The sequence below is a fragment of the Malaclemys terrapin genome, chromosome 2 (genome assembly GCF_027887155.1).
Source record: "Malaclemys terrapin pileata isolate rMalTer1 chromosome 2, rMalTer1.hap1, whole genome shotgun sequence".
NCBI classification, from domain to species: domain Eukaryota; kingdom Metazoa; phylum Chordata; order Testudines; family Emydidae; genus Malaclemys; species Malaclemys terrapin.
In genome coordinates, this window is record NC_071506.1 from 267298160 (window position 1) to 267318854 (window position 20695).

At 36.8% G+C, this 20695-nt stretch overlaps 1 protein-coding gene across 1 annotated transcript in view; it reads right to left on the minus strand.

The window, feature by feature from the left end:
• UBE3C (ubiquitin protein ligase E3C) overlaps positions 1-20695 on the minus strand; it is a 178164-nt gene that overhangs the window by 36417 nt on the left and 121052 nt on the right. The gene's annotated exons all lie outside the window — the stretch shown is intronic.

The following is a 20695-nucleotide window of genomic DNA, read 5'->3' on the forward strand; positions in this document are numbered from 1 at the left end:
GCCAATACCACCTCCTCCAGAATGTCTTCAAATCAGATGAAAGATGTCTATTCTATGCCATTAGTCAACCCATACAGCTACTGTGAAGCAGATTCCAGAGTTTCCATTCTTACCTCTAATTTGCCCGCCATTTCAAAGGTAAAAGGTGAGTGCGATTCTACTCTGAAAAATAACTATGTAAAAATTGCCTCTTCTTACTAATAAATAGCAGATCTTCATTCTTTCTGTACTCAGAGTCAATGTTGCACACTTTGGTGAACAAAATAAGTTACTACTTTTTACTCCTGTTTAACTGGAAGAAATAACAAAGCTAAGAAAGAGAAATGGCTGGATTCTATTCCTTATTGTGTATTGTCAACATGATTTGCAAATTTCCAATTACAATGCCTATCAGCTATACCTGTGCAATATACCAAACTGAAGTCACTGGTGGGGCATAGGGGCAATCAAAGGCATAAGTTAGCCTGGCTAAACATTTATTATTGTTGATGTGAGAGTATGAAAGAATCCACCTTGATTTTCAGTTCCCAACATCATTGATGGATTTTTATTTTTATAACCTGTAAACTGAAAGTATTTGATCTAGAAATTGTGAAGCCTACATGGAACCCCACTAATCCATTTTTTACTGAGTCAAACTTTGAAATGTGATTATACACTGCTACCTTGATATAATGCGACCCGATATAACACAAATTCGGATATAACGCGGTAAAGCAGTCTCGGGGGGAGGGGGGCTGAGCACTCTGGTGGATCAAAGCAAGTTCAATATAACGCAGTTTCACCTATAATGCGGTAAGATTTTTTGGCTCCCGAGGACTGCATTATATCGAGGTAGAGGTGTACTCTATGTAAAGTCCATGCATATTCCTCCCATATACCAACCTGTCGGTCAGAGAAAATATCCAATGATAGCCATCCTCAAAAAGAGGGAGAAGAGGAAATGTGTGGAGGAAGAGAGAGAAGATTAAAATTTTATAGAGGTGTTGGGGGGGAGGTGGAGAGAGGGGAAAGCATCCAAATGTTATACACTTTTAACATAAAAATAGATAAAAATGTGCAGCTTACATTCAGACCTCCTTCTACTGTTCATTAGCCACATTAGCATTTTTCTCTAGACCACAATTCAACAATCATGACCTCAGTATTTCACACCACACCAATGGAGAGAGAACAGGAAAGGGGCATAAGGAGGCTATTACTGACAGTTTCCCTTTCTGCTGTTTGAAAGTTTAGTTTTTATGTGTTACTCAATTCCCCTGAGATTGCAGTAGTATTTAGAAAAGGAAATAATATGTAAGCAAGGAAAACAATGAAGAGCACTAATCACCCAGTGATAGCCTAACAAAGGTGTTAAAGAAAAAACTCACAATTGCTTAACCTTTTGGAGGAACATTTTTTGGTTGTCTTGTTAGACTTACCATTAAGAATGCATGAATAATGAGTTCAAAGCCAAAGGATGTATTATACATATAACTATATGATTTATTCAAGGTGTGGAAGTCGAACCCCGCATTTGTGTAGCTGACTTTAAAAGTAAACTAAAAGTGTAAATCATTAATTTGCAATGTATAAGGTCACTGTTTGCCATTCCAGCATTAGTAACAATAAAACCATTGTAATTCCTTAAATATATCAAAGCTACCTGAATTTAAAATGGAATCCCATCTATGACTCATAAAATGTAAATGCAGAGGTATAATTTTTTCTTTTCTTTTTTTTTTTTTTTTACACAAGGCAGGTTTAAACCTTTAAAGCATTTTATATACAAGGACTAATAAATGATAGCACTAAAAACCATGATCACATCAGCTAAATGGATTATAAATTAAATTTCCATAATATATGCAACTGAAATACAAATGTAGGCATAAATCAAGGTATTTTCTAAACACAGGTTAATTACACAAATTCAGAAACTGTCTATTTTTTATGCAAAATAATCCACTTAGCATTTTTCATATTGGTCTTAATTCTTAGCCACTTGCAACACTTGCTCCTAGAAGCCTATCAATAACTCTATGTCAAGAAAAAATAGCAATAGGTATATGGAAGAAACTTGTATGTTATTTTTCAAGTGTCTGTCTTTTATGAGTGTTTATTGCCAGAAATTGTGCCCAAATGATCTGAAATAAAAAGGATTAATTATAGTAGAAGCCTTTTAATATAAGTGAGTGCACTAGCGATGCAATTAATGCAAATCGTGATGCTATCAGGAGAATAAATGTGAACAACATCACAGGCCATTTCTGTTTGCTGCCAAATAACTTTAGTAATTTACTACATTAAGAATCAATAAAAAAAATAATGCTTTTCAAATGCATCACTATCAATCTTCAGGTAGTTCCAAACTGAACATTTATAACAATCTAAAAACTATATAAAACATTTTTAAGCCACCTTGATTGTGCAGGTAGGTGATAACTTTAATTGCTGCTTATGTTAGCCAAGTGATTCTAAATATAAAAAGTAAAGTACATTTGTAAACAAGGTAAAATAAACAGTTAATATTCTAATTAGTGTAAAAGCTAAGTTTTGATATTGAATGTCCTAATAAAGTTTTCTCTTTGATAACTTAAGTCACGATCAGCTTCAGTCCTTTCAAAGAGGTGAAGTATAGTATAACAAAGCCAACATTGCACTGAAGTGGACATATGCCCTACTCTGCAGGAATCTGCCTAGATTGTGAACCTTTATCTTTCAACCACAGATTAAGAGCAGCAAACGCCTGAAGGAAAAAATTAGCTTACACTTGAGATGGGATCTGTTCTAACTCCTTCTCTTTGACCACAATTCTGATGTCTCCTGTCCATACCCTGGTGCCTGAGACCAAGGAGCCATAATGGCTGATCCAATTACAAACAAACTCCCTCCCTACTATTACAAGAACTCTAGTCCTTCATTCAGCCAAGCTTCCTTTAGCCCTTAATGGTTGGCTCTTTTAGAATCCATTGCAGGATGACACTAGTGCTTGGGAGGTCATGTGCCCTACTTTCCTATGTTAATTTGCCTTTTAATTTACTCACTTGCATTGGCTAATCTGTCATTATCTTGTAGACCTAGGAGTTGCACATAATTACAGAAAGGAAATAACCCAAACATGTAAGAAGCAAATCTAGCCTAAAACCTGAGAATGAATAGCTTATGGGCCTGGTTTTACTAGATGGCAAACATCTTCAAAGACAATGAAAGCTAAATAGTGCCTCCCAGGATCAGGCCCAGTCTTGCCCCCACTGATTTCAAAAAGAGCAGAAGTGGAAGCAGGTCCTTTCTTGGATTGGGAAGACTGCCAGTAAAACTCAGCTCAGGCCACTCATTTATCATTCCTCAAATTTTGAATCCTAGTGCTCAATCCTGCAACCAGATCCCTGCAGGCAGACCCTTGCACTCATCCAAAGCCCCACTGAATCCACCTGCATGGAGACATTGCAGGATAAGGGCCCAAGTCAACACTTTCCTGGTTGTCAAAAAACAACACACCATAGAAAGAAATGGTCATTCTACATATACACATACAAAGTGTTTTTTTAATGTAGAAGAGGATAAGGTATTTTTTTCAAACACAGAAGGTATCAAGCAACAGAGAGTCCTGTGGTACCTTTAAGACTAATACTTCTGTTAGTCTTAAAGGTGACACAGGACCCTCTGTTGCTTTTTACAGATTCAGACTAACACGGCTACCCCTCTGATAGAAGGTATCAAATATCTTAAATGTGTAACAAATACATTCAAGCATATGTTATATAAAACAATAAATACCATAGCTCTGAGATATATACCAATATCATCTCATGAAAAACCAGAACAGATTTTGTACCTGTCCTGTAATTTTAATGACTTTTTGTTAGAATATCACTTTTTCTGAATTTTCTGGTTGTAGGGAAAAGCTTTTGTTTGTTGTACCTAGTGTCTTGGATAAATTTCATTAGGCTGATTACATTCTTTCTCATTTACTGCTTTAAATGGATACAGTATTCTCCCTCATCTTGTGTACCTCTATTTTTGGATACTCTTGCTGGGGTCATTATAATGGTTGCCATACTGCATCACAGAGATCAAATACCACAGCATTATACAATATTGCATATTGTAGCAATTCTATAGGAACTGTGTAGTTATGTTCATTTTAGGATGTAACACACTTCTATTGAAATACCATAAAAGCAGTAATAAAAATTTACATTTCTATTATGCTTTTCATTTAAGGATGTAGTTTTACAAATATTAGTGAATTTATCCTCTCAACACCCACCTGAAGAAGGCATTATCTGTTATCTATTTTCCATAGCAATGGAAAAATGAGGCACAGAGAATTTAAGCAACTTGCCACAAGTCACAAAAGTCTGTGGTGGAGTGAAATAGTCCTGGGCCTTAACCTCAAGACCATCTTTTCTCCCTTTATAATATTAAATAGTTACATTTACAAATATAAATAAAAAGTTACCTGAATATATTCAGAACAAATATATAGCCAGACTGAAGTGCAACTGGTTACAATATGAGATAAGCAGAGGGGACAATCTGTTTGACTTCTAGACTTTTATAGCATACCAACATAGGTAGACACTTGTTTGCCTAAGCCACATGATATATCATAATACTCAGGTTGTAAAAAAAGGTTTTAAACATATTATTGCTTATGATACTGAAGACAGAAATGAGCAGAGTAAGATAGGGACACACAAAACTTTTAGAATATTTTTATACCCATTTTTTTCTGATGTTTAAAAAGTTTTAAGAGGCTAAAATGAACAAACGACATTTTCCAGGGTTATCAAAGCTGAAAGTGTCTCTTGGCAGTTGTAGCACAATGTCCTGATGTTGCATCTTCCTACTGTAATGTGCTGAGACATTGCTGTGGTCAGTCCAGGGCATTTTAGAAACTCAGGTGATGAATTTATTACTTTATGAGTGACACCCAAAGTGGAAAAGTTGAGAGTTGAAATTCTGAGGGACATTTGTGGATGGGCAGGAGATAACAATGTCATGGAGACAGCAGAAGAAAAACTAATGTGTTGAGAATGCTGTTTTTATCATGTATCATCAGAACAATTCTCAGGGCAGGGACTGCACCTTTTCTATATTCAGCACAATACTGAGCACATTCCACAGATCCTAAGACTATGTATATTGTCCATTATCCTACTACTTATGCACTACACAGGCACATTAGATTTGTGTATTATGGTCAGAGGCAGAAAGACAGATATGATGGAAAAGCTCCTCCAAAAAGGAAATTCTTGTATTGTGTTCTAATATTGGTCACGCTTTGAGTTGGTCTAGTCATTTCAGTGTGCAACAAGTTAATTCAGAATGTATAAAGGATTTGGTAGCTTGGAATAACAGAGCTTACATGAATGTTAGAGCATGCTGATTAAGGATCCAACCCTGCAAAGCAGATACATGCATGTACCCATGCATCCACACTGAGTGTGATGGGACTTCAGGAAAGGGTCTCCTCCAATGAATTTTTTTTTGCAGGATTGGGGCCCAAATAAGTTCTCACTTATGATTCCCAATACCTTCTGTATGAGGAAAAATGATTTATGATTACTCTCCATTAACCCTTTATTATAACCTAACACCACTTTTAAAAAAGCACTGAAATGATAAAGTAAAAAACCTAGAAAGTGAGTGTGGTCTTGAAGGGTCACAAAGGAAAAGACTGGTCTTTTAAAACTAAGTTATTTCCTTCATCAGCCTTCAAGACCCCAGGCATCCAGAGAGTAACCTTCTCTAGTTTAGTCATTTGTAAACAGTTATTAAATAATACTTAGCACTTTTATAGTGAAATTCATTTTCAAAGCTGTATAGGACCACTAATAAAAATTAAAGAAAAATAGAGAATCATTAGTACTTTCTCCTACCTTATATTATTTATATTCTAGTTATATTTCATCCTGTTCACAAATTCCTCTTTAAAATAGCCTAATTCTTTGTGGCCTGGTTAAACAAAAGTTAAATGTGAAGACTGACTGCATAGAAAATAATTCAAGAAGTGTTTTTTCTTTATCGTGACTTACTGCCCTCTCCTTACTCATTTTACCTTTTTTTCAAAACTAGTATTTTCTCATTTTGAAGCACGAAATCATTTCTTGTAGACATGAGCATAATAAAATTTTTGAAAGTGAGAAAAAGTAGATTAACATATTGCTTTCAACACAATTATGGAAAAATAAATTATAAAACAAGAATATCAGCCGTGTGTTACTATTTGGTTGCTGTAACCCATTGCCCCTCAGTCTGTATTTCAATGAATGCAATGCATTATATTATTGCAGTATAGAAAGACCCACTCAAGTCATTCTACAAATGGAAAATCTGCTATATAAAATATTTTTCTTTTAAATATTGCTGTACTTTTATTTGGCCACTACTGCATAGCTCTTCTGCTTCATAAAACATAAGGCTAAGACTTTATAGTACTGGTGCCTAAAGTTAGGTCTTAAATTCATGTTTAGGCACCTAAACAAGTGGTCCAATTTTCAAAAGTGCTGAGTATGCAAAAGGTTCATTTTGCTTCAATATGCTAATATTTTACTTCTGGAATTCTAAGTTGAAATATGATTTTCAAAGGATATAAAATAAGGTGAGATTGGTGGTCTCTAACTAACTCTTGCTAGTTATTTATTAACATCACAAAACCACCACAACATACCACAGCACTACTAAAATCCTCAGCTCTTCAGAGGAGTAAAGTTTTCAGATAAAGCAAAGTCATTTGTAAATTGGTATTATCTTTGATTTCTTGCCTGCTGGAAATGTTGAAGGTCAGCAAGTACAAGTTCATAAAAGCTCCCGCCATTTTGGGTAACTGAGTGTTTCGGTTGTGGAAAGCTTGCTTGTCAAATTTGCTGCAGTCAATGTAAAAATCTGAAATTGATTAGAAGTTTGTGATAAGCAGAGAATGTACTAGTGACTGACTGATTAATATCTTAAAAATCTAGGGATGTGGTTCTTAATTGTATATCATAGAATACATTTCTAATTAAACTATTTGAGAATTTCTGCTATAATGATCTTGAATCATTTTGATTCATAAATGACGATTCACACCAAAGAATATTTGTATTACAAGAACAGTGGAGAGCCATTTTTAATCACCAAAACAATACACAGCACTTCACATCTACTCACTATCAGGGGTGTTATAATGAGGACAGGCAAACATCATTCTAAATTACACTACAATTGATAGCTAAAAGTAGGCTAGGAATACAAGTCAATCAAAAGTTGACTCCACCACTTACCTCTAAGGCCCCCTCCACCTGTCACCATAAGTCCCTCTCTCTGGGTAATTACTTCCAGGGTTGAGATTAACATATGACTAAAAACAAGAGGTATTATGTGACCCCTCTAAGAACTCCTCCTACCACCCTCTATCAATTGGAGTGGATTTCAGCTTTGTACGACCTCCCAGAGAGTGGGTTTGACCAATCAGGGCAAGTTCAGGGACAGGGAAATCCATTCAAAAGAGGGGCCTGTGACACCTCTAAGAACACCTCCAACCACCTTCTTCCAATAGGCATAGGTTTTACTCCTTTATGCCCTCCTGGAAGGGAAACATGTATAAATCGGAATAGGCATAGAACGAGGATCTAGGCAGAACCCTCAATCTCCGGAGCTCAACAGTTGGCTGGTTGGCAGTACCACCCCTGAATCCCCATCGCTGTGTGGAATAAGCCATTTTGTTTCAAGAGCATATTTTTCAGACATCGTGGAAACACTGAGGGGAAAACATGGCCTCTTTCATTACCCCCATGAGAATTACAGAATTCATTTTAGCTCTGAGCACACTCAGTTGTCTGTGGAGAAAGCACTACATCAGCAACAGTTCTGAGGAGCAGGGAGCTGTCAAGGGGAATCCTTTGGCCCAGTCATTGACAGATACCTCAGAACCTGACCCCGAGACTCAAGCACTCGTGAGGCAGACTGACTAGCATGATGGGCACCGAGCCATGGAGGAAGGCAACCATGGCTGATTGAAGAAGATGAACGGTGAAGATGTTGCTCAAGTAAATAGACTATAGAAAGTAGCAGTCAAGGATGGGGTGTAGTGGGGTAGGAACTGACCTAGGGTTGCATAAATACAAAAAATAGCGGACTTACAGCTGTTTCTTTTCTGAAAGTCTCGACAGCTCAATGACAACCTTTCTAAAAGACCTGGAGATCCTGCATCAGAGAGCAAAGGTGAATCAGATCCCACTTGGTTTTGCTGAAGATGACACAAAGTGTGAGGAAGAGGATGGATTTAAGGAAAGCCCTTGCCATGGCACTAACAGCCAGTGTCATGCTGAGAGTGTAAACAAGCCAAGCAGTCTACTGTAAGCATTTCTGTTTATGCTGTCCTTGATCACTGTCTTAGGGAGAAGCTTTTTGAAGACTGTGAGGGCTGTGTTATAGCTGCACCAGACCAGCGGCATCATAACTGTATGAATTGGACTTCAGAGAATAGAAACAGCATGCTCCACACCCTGTGTGCTGACCTGTGTTTGTAAAGCTTATTAAACACCATAGGTTATGCAATGCCTGTGCTTAACCCAAGAAAATTTAGCACCAGGGATGACCTTGGTAAATGCTGTGCACAGCGCTTGAGATTCTAACAGTATTTTAAACAAAATTACTAAACCGGATACCCACTTAGTGCATTATATTGACTGCTTGATCCACACAAAAAGTTACAGAGCATTGATTAGGAAAAAGACTAACTGTAAACAATCTAAAAGGATTAAGTTAGAAAATAGTGAGGGGACGATATAAAATATTATAAAACTTGGTATCTGTAAATAAAAATATCTATTGAAAAGGGCTTTGTGAGTATCTGTGTTTCTGTTACAAGGACTGCATGACCCTTAAATAAGATGAAAGTTTTGATGGGACATCTCAGTTTGTTTTCAAGGGTTGTGTGTCTTTTAAATATAAATAGTTTGTGAAAACCCAGCTATTGTGTCTTTAATAGAAGAAACCTATTTATAGCAAAAAGCTGAAATGCGTGTAGTAGAATCGGGGGGGTGGGGGTGAGGGAGGGAAACAAGTTTAAAGCAAAAAATATCCTATATTCTGTATAAAACAGATATTTGAGACATGTATTTGAGTACAACAGAGTTGACTCAATACCATCGAACTACAATGGTTTAACTATGACCTATTGAAAAAATGGGGTTGTGTGGAACTACTGACTTCAGACGTAATCACACACCCATGTTTCCTTAACGTTCCATGTTATGCATATTAGGCCCTGCTGAGGTTGGAAAAATTATCAATAATTAGGTTTGATGGGTATTCACCCACAGTAAGTGGGGGAGGTAAGCGCTGTTAATATTAAATTAAATAAAAGCTCAGGAGTTTGTAGATTATGATGGGTCAGTCCTTCTAGTATCTCAAAGTCATTTCAAGTTTAAAAATACTGTATTTTCAAAAATAAACAATGGTTTAACCCAAAAAATAATATTCTGCCAGGATTCACAAACCTGCATTATATTTATAGAACAAGAATATGCTGTAAGAACAATCAAACATTTCAAAGCTATGAGTATTTGTAGGATGTTTACTGTGGTTGTGCTACATCCATTTTTATTTAAAACCAACCAGAACTTCAAGCACAAAAGAAACGTGTTTAAAATGAAAAAAATTAAGACATGCATTGAGATCTACAAGGCCCCCAGTCAGGAGAGGGTACAGTAACACTAAGGATTGTTGTGTATGGTGATCTACTGTTTAATTCTGTACGATATACCTATAGTGTTTGGTTTTTGATTGAAACAGAAAAATATATTGTAACTAAAATTTAGACAAAACCATTAAGAGAATTTAATAAGACAATTAAAATTTTCACCCATAGATCAAAAAAGGGAATGTTTAGAGAGGGGTGCATAAACTCCTCATGTATCTATTTATTAAGATCTGTAGTGATCAAAGCATGTCCTAATTACAGACACTGAAGTTTGTTTGAAACAAAGAGTTAGGTTGGTATAAAATCCTGAGCTTTTTTGGAGACTGTCTTTTATAACAGAAACCAGAATGGCTGCTGCTGGACGGCAAGACGTTGCTTGTTTTAACTCTGAAAATATTTATTATATAATCTTACTCTTTGTACATGCTGTCCTTCCTATGTACATGTCTTTATTGCAGTGTGATCTGTTTAGTATGGAAAGAGCAACTTCAAGCTGTATTTCACCAGAGCAAAGTACAATCCCATTTTAACTATGGTTGTGCTTAATACTGTTTTTAAGTGGTATTCAACAGGTTGTACATGAGTTTGGTGCTTTTGGGGAATAATACTAACTAAAATTTTGCTTGTTTTTTAACCCACAGATCCAAATACACTTTGGGGGGGAAATAACCATGCGCTAGCTAGCATCGCTTTTCCCTGTGGCGGGAAGTAAATTTCTGTAACTGGCTTTTAAATATGTTTTTAAAATGGGTCTTTCAAAAGTATGGTTTTAATGATTAAATTGTTGTTTGTGATTTAGGGCATATGCAGGAGATAGGGGTGGGTTTTTTAAAAAGGGATTTTGTTGCAAACTTTGTTTTTGGGTGCCTGGGGAAAACATGCTTGTATTAAAAATGTCTATGTACTGGAGAACCACTAGTGATAGAAAGAAACCAAAACCTGTGTGTGGGTGTTTGTTTTACAGCCTGAAATGGATTTTGTAAAGCAGACTTGGAGGTTGACTCTCACATAGTGTCTGATGTAGAAGACACACCTGATGGTTCTGTTGAGAAACCTCCAAACACTCTGAAAATGTAGGTGCAGACCCCCAAACAGATGTGTATGTGGAGTAAGAAGCTGGCAATGGGTACTATGTAGATTTAGGAATGAGATGTATTCTGAGGAATTTCATTTTGTCAATCTTGAATGTAAAAATTCAAGCCAGCAGGTTGTTGAAATCATACACAGGGGAATACAGTTAGTTCTTGAAAACATTAATGGTAGGCTAGCCCCAGATGATTTTGTTCAATTATGTTTAGACAGCTGTAATGTAAACAATTCTTTGTTTTCAGTAAGAAGAACTAGGAATGACCTGGGTGCTGAAGATTTCTTAAATCAGGCTGCTAAACTGCTAAAGAGTAATAGGGTGATACTTGTTCATGGGACCATATGCATCATTGTGACAATTGTAAAAAACACAACATCACACATGGATGGGGGTGGCCGTATTTAAATTCTATCCTCAATAATCTAATCATCCATAAAAAGAAACTGCATTTAGTAGACTTGACTTACACCAGTACTAATCTGTTTGTTGCACATAGCCTCTTCCCTGTCATGTCCAACAGTAAACCTACAGATGCAAAACTGTTACATGGGTCAAGAAAGCTCCATGAGAAACTGGGGTGATCAGATCAAAAGATTATGCTCAGCGATCTAGCACTGTTTGAACAGCATTTACAAGTCAACATACCAGTGTGCTTTATGTGGAGGAAGGGGGGTGGGGTTTTGTTTTTAAAAGTGGGACACAGTGTATCCCGAGACTTTTTTTAGCCTGCTGTACAATAAGCATTATTATGGAGTTCTGGAGGTAAAAAAGTCGTTTGACGTGAGAAATTATTGAGAGTTCTGCCACAGGCAGTACAGTCACCAACATTTGCAGGTATCTGTGCTGTCTCTGTTTAAGCACAATGTGTGCAGACAGTATGGGCATTCAACTAGGATGCCCTAGCTGTAGACTATATTGCAGGTACAAAGAGCGTTCAGAAAGACGCAGACTCTGCATGAAAAAAAACAAGTTGTATGTCTGTCTAAAACTTTATGTGATAAGGGTCAGTCTTATGTTGCATTGGGGCACAAATGCAAAGTGAGGTGCTGTAATCAGAATCAAGGTATCACCTCCAGGGTTGTAAACAGTCACCTGTATTTTATGGATAAACTTAGAAAGCCTGTAAAAAGCAACAGAGGGTCTTGTGGCACCTTTGAGACTAACAGAAGTATTGGGAGCATAAGCATCTTGCATCTGAAGAAGTGAGGTTCTTACCCACGAAAGCTTATGCTCCCAATACTTCTGTTAGTCTCAAAGGTGCCACAGGACCCTCTGTTGCTTTTTACAGATTCAGACTAACACGGCTACCCCTCTGATATTAGAAAGCCTGAATTATCAAAAAAGTATAATTTTTTTACAATTTTGAATGCATGCAAGGGACAGGGTTGCATGTGCCCAGGTATATTTTTGCTACGTCCCTGAAGCCAGAAAAATCCTGGGAGTTTAGGGGCAGCAAGTGTCTTTCTGCCTTTTTTAAGACTTTTTTCAGAAAAAGCTCCAGGACTACTCATTCATAGGGCACAATTCCAAAGGTTATGGCGAGTACTTCATTGTCAGACAGTTACTGAAGGAAAAGATATTGACAGAACTGATAATATAATGTAGTAAACTGGTGTGAATGTGACATGGTCACAATGACAAATTTAAACAAATTTTATTCATCGGCTGATTTAACACACCATTTTACAGCAGACTGAAAAATGGACACTAAGACACCTGCCTATACAGGGGTCTGAGCTGCTTCATTCTTCCGTTTTGTTCTTATCCAAGGTCTGCTCTTGAGATCTGTCTCATGCATGAGCAAAAACAGCTGATGCATGACAGATTTACCCACACAGGGCTACCGATATGTGGGTACTCAAAGGCCTTGTCGAGCTGTCAAGAGATTTTCAGAAAAGAAACAGCTGCAAGTCTGCTGTTTTTTAGATTTATGCAACCCCAGATCGGTTCCTACTCATTAAACCCCATCCTTTTTATAGTTATGTACCTGAGCAACGTCTTCAACAGTCACCTTGTTTGACTCTGATGAGCCACGGTTGCCTTCCTCCATGGGGGTAAATGCTCGGTGGCCATCATGCTCGTCAGTCTGCCTCACAAGCGCTTGGGTCTCGGGGTCAGGTTCCAACATATCCATCAACAGCTGGACTAGTGCTTTCTCTGCAGGTGACTGAGCAGCCTTGGAACTAAAACAAATTCCATAATTCTCATGGGGGTAATGAAGGAGGCCATGTTTCCCCTCAGCGTTTCCATGATTTCTGAAAAACACGCTCTTGAAACAAGATGGCTTCTTCCACACAGTGATGGGGCTTCAGGGGGTGGTGCTGCCGACTGGGCAAATGCTGAGCTCCACAGTTTGAACATTCTGGCCTAGACTCTCGTGCTATACTTATTTCTGACTGGTACGTTTCCCTTCCAGGAGAGCTTAAGGGGGTGAAACACTCATGTCAATTGGCAGAGGGCTGTGGGACGTGTTCTTAGAGGGGTCATACATCCCTCTTCTGGACAGGTCTCTATGCCCCTGAACTTGCCCTTATTGGTTATACCCACTCTTGGGGAGATCCTACGGGGCTGAAACCTATTCTGATTGGTAAAGCGTGGTGGGAAGAGTTCTTAGAGGGATCACACACAATCCTTGTTTCTGATCATGTGTCAATCTCGACTCTGGAAGGAATATCCCAGGGTGCAGTGTCAGGTGGGTGGGGCCTTAGGAGTTGAGGTCAATATTTGATTGATGTTTTACTCCTAGACTGCTATATCATTTGCTTTTCTTGTTATGCATACAAATTCTGCACATTTGGAAAAACCCTGGATGAACTGATAGTTACTAAACTACTACACTGTTAGTGTTCCTAACTGAAATTCCAGTGATCTGTTTTACAGAATTTTCTTGCTTCAAGTTTAAACATAATTTGATGGAAAGTAAAATGAGAATGTGGAAGTAAATTAGAAACAAAGTTTTACTTTTATCATCTGAATTACAATCTTTTAAAAATAGTCCAGTTATCTATTATTTCCCTAACCTCTAGACACACTTTATCAAGATAAATCAACATTTATTAATATCAGTAAACCAGTCATTTTTAATAAGAATTCAAATACAATGAATTCATTTCAGTAAATATTCTGAACTTAACTTAAATGGACCTAGGTGTTTCCAACTGTGAAAAAAGATCAGGGTGCCATTACCACATACTTTAACTGTTTATTTATTTCTTGTCCAGGAGCTTGATTTAGAGGCAATAAAATGCAATCAGTACACAAACCAGAAACAGAATCATCAGCTAATGGAACTTTTAATTGATAAGTGACCACTGACATGAGGTAATTCTTTCCATGTAGAGCTGCTTGCAGAGACCTTTGTGCACTTTATCGGTAAACAATCACTAACATAAGCATTAAAGAAAATTTAAATACATTATGACCCAATAAATATCACAATCAATCAATATACTCTTTTCTCGCCTAAAGATTTAGTGTTAAAATACCACATCTTAGTAGCCTTTTAGTGCTGGACATATATTTACAATGTTGGTACTAAGTTGAGTACTTTGTAATCAAAAGATAATTGGTTAAGTAAACCAGCACACAAAGGAATTGTCAGGTTGAATAACCGTGTTAGAAAATAAATTCATACCGATGTATGTAAATATTCAAAAATTGGCTGAGCAGCTCCTTTAAAATATCTCAGAGTTGCATATTATTATGTCATAATTAATGGAACATGCAACTTTCAGTGGTAAACTCTTATTTTGGGGATTTACTATTTTGACCCTTTTAAACAGATCAGGAAACTTAGGGAAAAAATGCTAAATCTGCTAAAAAGAGAGATTTTTCTTTTTTGAACAATCTTTTAAACTGCTTACTTCTCCTTTTAAAGTCATTGTAAGGAAGATTCATGTCATTTTTGACCAAACACAAAAGTACCGTGAGTTTAAGCAATATTTGACTCCTTGATTCCATTTTGTTGTTTGGAAATAGAACTTTTGAAATGATTTAAATAATGACTTTGTACAAACAATCTACTTGTTTGTTAGCATACTAATTCCACACCCACCTTTTTGGGAATTAATGCTTGTCAATGGAGCTTGCACTACAAATGAATAATACAGTTGACTGATTTAAGCCAAACCAGAGTAGATCTTTCCTATATGGACAAAACTAAAGGGAAAAAAGTATAGCCTACAAATTAGGAAAAAATTCTTGACAGTTAGAGAAACTAGGCAGAAGGAGACTACCACGATAACGTCTAACACTATGGGTGCTCCAGCAGCACAGCTAGTGTGCCATAACTTAGACACTTTCTACAGCAAAGGAAGGGGTTTTTCCATCGCTATAGGAACTCCACTTCCCCAAGTGATGGTAGCTAGGTCAATGGAAGTATTCTTCCATCAACTTAGTTATGTCTACACCAGGGGTTAAATCAGCATAACTACACCACTCAGGGGAGTGAATTTTTCACGGCCTCTGAGCTCCATAGCTATGTCAACCTAACTTTTATGTGTGGACTAGGCCCAAGTGTGGTGGTTGAGGCACCATGATTTTAGTTATTAAAATGAATAAGTTTAACTGCTATCTCTATAGTCTTTTCCTACTCTTTCTTTGTTTTGCCTATTCATCTTTTTAGTGCAGGGATGTATGCATGTGTGTGTTGTTTAAAACTCATATACTCAAAGCTTTCACATGTATTCTGTTCATGATTTAGGAGTTTAGCCAATATGCACCATAGCCAATGGAAAGGTTCTGCTTGATTTCAATGGGTTTTATATCAGTCTCTAAGACAATTAAAAAGGATTTCAGTTCATCTTTAAAGGAATAGTGTAAAGGCCAATAAGATTAAAATTGGACCTATGGATATCTTGCACAATAACAAAATGAACTAGTCTACAATATTTCAAGTTTTGGATTAGCTGTACATACAGGAATTCTGCACATTGTATATGAAGCCTTGTGCACTATTTATCCCGTTAGATTTGTCAATTAAAATCACAACACAAACTCTTCATATTTCAGAAATGTAACCCATTAAATTTCATTAGAATCAATAATTAATTGTTCCCTATTTCAATTTGATTTAGTCATAATAAGCCATTTAGAATTTGATCCAATACCTTTTCATTCAGTAGTTATCTAATCTTACTGAAAGATACAGCTTTAAAACCTAATTTGTCAAATACCTAAAAACTTAATATAACACTCTTAGATCTCACTGCACATAATCCACCATAATCAGATCACCACAAATATTAAAATATTGCACAACATATATATATATATATATGCAATCTAGGCAATTTAGAAAATACTTTCTTTAATATGCATCAGTATAATGCGCACAAGGCCATAAATCAATTATTTCAGTCCTATGTTAATATTAATTGCTGTGATTGATCTTTAGCACAGATTATTAACAATGTCCCTGCATACTATCATCAAAATACTACTACCAATTTTTAAAAAGTTAAACATCTTTGCCTCTCTACCTAACATGTCTCCAAAATGCTACTTGACCAGTAAATTGGTTCCCAAGTGGACGGGCTTTCATAATTCAAAGCAAGCAAAGAACAAACCCTTCATTCTGTGTCCTGCCACCTTTCTAAGAAACAGGAAACACCATGACAAAGCAAACTCCAATTTCTTTTTCACAAATCTTCAGTGTCTTTAGAGGACTTTTGATTGACTTCTGCAAAAGAAGCTTCACATTGATAGATCATGCAAATGAATCAGGAACACCGATCCATGGCTCACTACTCCTCATCAATGGTCTAGAGTCAAAGAGCACAAATAGAGGAGATAGCTCATTCGGTCTTGGGAACCAGTTGAGTCTAAGTGTAATGGAATACTAGTGTCTGAAGCAATCAAAAATCCTGTCAAAGACATTAGAAGTCATGACACGACAAAACAGTCATATTTTCAGAACTATCAGGCCTGCTCCAAAACGGAGGTAGTAAGAAACCATAAAAGTTCTAGTTCCAAACATGAGAGGACTAACAAGTTCATTTCTGTTCAACAATCTTTCAGACACATCTCTAAACTAGCCCCTGATTCTTCATAAGAATATAACTAAAACTGTCAAAAAACCCACCTTTTATAATCTAATGTATAATGTCAAGGTTCCAAATTATATATTTTGACTATTTATCCCTGACGATTCTGATTTCTAATCCTTCTTTGGGCACTGACTGTGAACCACTTCACTTTTCTGCCTCAGATTCCACTTCTGTAAAATGGGGGCAGTTACAGTTATAAGGATGTTGTAAGATTGATTTATGTTTTCACAGCACTACACAAGTGCTAAGTATTTTTATATGGGGTGTATATTTAGGTCGCCTAACACTTTCCATTATAAAAAAAATTGTAACCTTTTTTGAGAAGCTTTAACACTTCCATGTTTGCAACAGATCTTTGAAATTCATCAGATAGAAAGTTCTTCGACCACAGAAGTGCCTTTTCACTGTCCCATGAAATTCTATTCACATTTAGCTGATTAGAAACTGTTAGAAATCACAATTTTCCTTCTCTTACTTGTGTTCCTCAGGAAAATGTTGGCAGCCTAACAAAACAACTGAACTCTAACATTCTAAAGAGCCACACTGCTGCCAAAGTAGCAGAAACTGGGAAATCTAGGAGCTGGCAGAACAGCTGTTGTGGAAGGGGAGGGAAAGGAAGCTAAACCAAGCCATATACTTCCCCTCCCCCTTCCCTCCTATCCCCAGAGCACATGATAACAGCATCCCATTCACAGCTCTGGAGGCACCACAAGAAACAGGAGCTTCTCACCTCCCAGAGAGGAAGACCGAGAGAGAACTGGGCTGAGCAGGTTCCCCCTTACCCTTGAATAGTCCATATCACCAGCAGTCCATCCCCCTGAGAGATAATAGCCTTCTCCTACTGCCAGCTAATGTAGTTAGTCCTGTAGCTCAAGTGGTGGAAATCTGTGCTGCAGTGCTAAAAGGTCAAGATTCAAACCCTGCTAATAATGCACAGTTTTTGCAGTTGTACACAGAAGAATTATTTTTTAAAAAACTAGGCAATTACTTATGATTGACAACTATTATTTTCCACAGGACCGCTGCCCTGACTCATTCAGTGTACAGATTAAATGCACAAAGGGTCAGAAATAAATTTGCATGGGCAACTGTAAATCTTACATTTCCAAACTTTCAACTATTTGACTTTGCAACCTAAATAATTAACAGCTTTTTGGTAGCAATTTTGTAATTATCATCTAGATTTAAAGAGCCTGAAAATATAAGATTTAGAAGACATTTTATTAATCCTTAGCTAATTTTATTAATGAATCAAATAGCATTATGGATACCTATTAAGTTATTAAAAAACCTCTGGACAGGAAACAGAAAAAAGTAAATCTGGTTATGAATCTACACATTATTGAAAGTCAAACGCATTTGGCTGATAGCACTGAATGGTTACTGCGATACATAGAATTTATGTAAATTATTAAATTTTAATGTATTTGTTTTCTGATAACACTGAAACTTTTTAAGTGAGCGTTTTCAGTGGCAACACTCTGTCTTTTGGTTTATGCAAATAAGAAATTGCTGTGGATGCCTGACTGCTTCCTTTGCAGTATTCCTATTTTATTTACAAAAAAGCTTTTAATAATGTACTACTGCTTTTAAATAATTCTGTGCAAATGCATAAAATGAAGCATTTCTGGAAATGGATGAATGACTATTCAATAATGTCTAACTTAGACCACAATACTGGCAGTTACTGAATAGTAAGGCCGTGCCTTATCTTTCTGTTTAATGAATCAGCTCTCTAAACATGCCAGTAAAAAGGTGTCTCTGCACCTGGATAGAGCTAATTATTAAATAACACTGTCACTTCATACCTTATACAAACATACTGCAAATACAACAATAATCTATGCCTTCAAAATGTTAAATGATATATTCTCTGATTTCAAAGGGCAAAAACAAAACAACATTTGTTCTGAGAGAGCTCTTTCTAAACAATGGACAGCATCACTTTTTCTTTGTGACTTCTCATGCCCTTATATTAATATTTAAGATGCAATCACAGAAGTGCTGTTGAACTGATAATAAATAAAATTAAGGGTCCAATATTGCAATCAGTTGTGGAAAAATAGTTCCAATAAATATAAGCATCTCCCAGCACTGTCTGCTCCCAGATCAACTCCAACTTCTTTTGGAGCTCTGAGAGGCACCTTCTGAGCCCTCAAAAGAGAAGACTCCGCAGGCAGCTTTTAAACAATTGTGATCCCCACCCCCACCCCAGCCCCCAACAGACTTATAGCTGCTGGGCCCTGCAGACCAGCGAGAAACGAAGTCGTGAATCTATAGGCAGGTCAGACCTACAACATTTTCCATAGTTCAGGGCTATTTGGATGCGAGGTTTGGCTTTGTCCCACTCCTAATTATAGCGTGTCCTTCAAAATGGATACATTGCTTTAATGTAAGTGGCTGATTTGGATTTTTCCCTGTTTCACAAGTCTTCATGTAGTGATCATTTGGATAGATCTAAAGGTGGAGGGTTTGCCCAAATTAATTTTTAGACCAGAATTCGATTCTTTTGCTATTTTTAAGAGGGCAGCGTGTCAGGTTAAAAACAAATTTTTTTTAAAAAAGTTCTTACTTGCATTAATGACGTAGTTTATTAAAAGTGAAACATTGTTCCAAACGTTTACTTTTCACAGAATTTTTACATTTTTCTAACCAGTGTTTAGTCCACATAATCTTTTTTTTTTATTCTCGTGCACTGATTTTTTTTTCTTCCAACAAATCTGCTTCTACAGAACTTAAAAAAAACCAAAAAAACAAAACACAAAAAACCCCCCCAACACATTTCAGTGAGATAATCACCGGTATAAAACTTCGCTTTTTCAGTCCTAAATTTTGGACCAATTGACCTGGCTGTGGTGTAACTTCCCTACTCTGCTCACATACATTGCAAGTGGGAGCTCAACTCACCACCCCTTATATACCTGTGGTTTTGTGCACACTCACTCCTGTGCACACATTTTTCCAGCATCTGGATAATCTCATGAAGTAGAGAAGGACTAAAAATACAGAATCCATCTGAATGCAAGACAAAAGTTTTCCTTTAAACTTAAATATGGAGAGTAAAATTTTCAAAATCTGAGACTTCAGAGCCTTAATCTCATTGAAAGTCTATGGGAGTTTCACACCAGTGCCAAAATTAATTTTGAAAATGGGATACTAGATGCCTTTGAAAATTTACCTACCGCTTTTATCAATTAAAACAATAGCAATCATTGCTATGTTTATGGTTGAAATACAAATGCTCAAAATTACTGGTTAGAAGTCCCTGGCTTTAAAGAATGTTGACAAGAACTATACTCAATGTTCTTTGTAAGGCACTCTCAATACCAGAGCTGGCCAGAAAACAGCAACAAATTTTAACAGAAATCATAGCAAAATTAAGTTCCCATTTCTCATTAAACGTTCATTACCAACTAGCTCCATTCAACAGTAATTTATTGTCATTTGGGTTTTCACAGCATCAAAATCCAAAACCCCCAAAACATGGTACCACAATTATAACACAGGCGCATAATGACAGGTTTCAGAGTAGCAGCCATGTTAGTCTGTATCCGCAAAAAGAACAGGAGTACTTGTGGCACCTTAGAGACTAACAAATTTATTTGAGCATAAGCTTTCGTGGGCTACAGCCCACTTCTTCGGATGCATCGAAATCCATCAACTTCATGAAAAGATGCATCCGAAGAAGTGGGCTGTAACCCACTATAGCTTATGCTCAAATAAATTTGTTAGTCTCTAAGGTGCCACAAGTACTCCTGTTCTTTTTACAGGTGCATAGTAAATGATAAACTCAAACATTGTGAAAGTTACTATATAAATAACAAACTCTTTATCAGCTCCCTTCTATGCTAAAATTCTTCATGAACATCCTCATTACAACCAAAACTC